This window comes from Myotis davidii, unplaced genomic scaffold, assembly GCF_000327345.1.
Source record: "Myotis davidii unplaced genomic scaffold, ASM32734v1 scaffold520, whole genome shotgun sequence".
Taxonomy (NCBI): domain Eukaryota; kingdom Metazoa; phylum Chordata; class Mammalia; order Chiroptera; family Vespertilionidae; genus Myotis; species Myotis davidii.
Genome location: NW_006292908.1, coordinates 3642258 through 3643984, shown reverse-complemented (window position 1 = coordinate 3643984; position 1727 = coordinate 3642258).

Genomic DNA, 1727 nt, shown 5'->3' with positions numbered 1-1727 from the left:
ATGGTCACAGAGGGAGGTCAGCAGGGGCGGCATTCAGTCTCTTTGAGAGCACCCCGCTGTGTTGCCAGGTGCTGTCTCCTATCCTCTTCCATAGGGAAGGGGCTTGTCCTCAGGTTGCCATGGTAGCCCCAGAGCCTTCACCTTAGTCAGCCTCATCTCCTGTGTGTCTCCCCAGCAGCCACTCCAGCCTCTCCTCACTCAGAAAAGGGAAAACAGAAGGCTGGTCTTAGGTCCTTCATTGCTTCGGGCAAGGAGGTGTTAATGAGAATACTTAGCCTTTTCCCCAAACTCCAGGACAGTTTCTGGGATTTAAAGGCAGATAAGGAACTAAATCCTACTCTACCTTTCTGCTGTACTCCAGAAAAGTCCATCTTGATTTTTTTTTTGCAATTGACTTTACTTTTTTGGTTGCCGTGGTTGATTTTTATGTATCTCTGTGTGTGCGCTGTGACATAGCTTATTAGATATTGGGGGAGGAAAATTAGTTATATGTTAGAATCCATTATCTTCTCAGTTCAATGTGCAGAAAGTTCCCTTACAGAATATCTACTATTCCCAAGAAACAAAAAATGATTTTTATCATGCAATTTACTGTAGCTCTTCAATGTGCATTAAAATATACACAGAAATAGTTCCCCTGCACAACAGCAATATTTCTTTAGACTTTTAAAATATCTGCATCTTTTACTTCAAATACCAAGAGGGCATAGTAGGAAACATTTGACTAAGAGGAAATAATATCTCTCAAATTTCTGTCAATATGTTGTGTTGGAACCTGGAGAAGTTCCTTTATATAGTAATTATTTATGTCATCATATAACATACGAGTTAACACTTTTACCTTGTTTTTCTGAATATGTTTTCATTCTCTTCATTGCTCCTATTGAAAATTGGACAAAGAAAAATGTTTCTAAATTACATGTGTATAGATGTATATTTTGTGTCAATGTGTATATGTGGCATTTTAAATATAGGTATTCTATATGATCATACAGTTTACATACAAACATATAGAAATGTACACACATACAAGCAACTGTTGGAGAGTTGTCAGTAACAAACGGAGGCTATTGCTAGCACACAAATCGGGTTTCCAAAGACATAGCAATCACAACATATGCACATAGAATGAGGACCTTGAGATATTCCTACTAAAATTTTTATCACTGGTTTGAGCCTCACAACATTATTCTCCTAATTCCAGGTTTCACAATTAAAAAGAGAAAGAGAAAGCTCAGTCTGAATTTAGAAAAAAGCCACCCTGATTAAAGAAAAAGCAGGGACTGAGGAAGGCTAATGGGATTATTTATCTGATGGATATACACAGAGGTATTTCTGTGTATATTTTGATGCACATTGAAAAGCTACAGTGCTGGGAGCCGGTCCATCCTTGCTGTTTCAAGGGACCTGGCATATCTGGCATACTGTTCTTAATATATTTGCTCACCTTCTTGGCACTATCTGTTTTAAACAAGGTCACCTCTCCGAGAAAGGTTGTTTTCCCAGGTAGGGATTTCCCCCTGAAGTTAGGGAGGGAATAAAACCTCTTAACTAAGTGCCAGGCGGGTAATTAATCACTTTAACTATGAACAATCATGCTTAAGCTACATAATCTTTACTCCCTGGAATGGAGATAAGAAATGCCCTAACCTTTAGAATAGAGACTGATAGGATTGGAATCAACTGGTATAAATACAGATGTAACAAGACAACAGAGACACAGAACT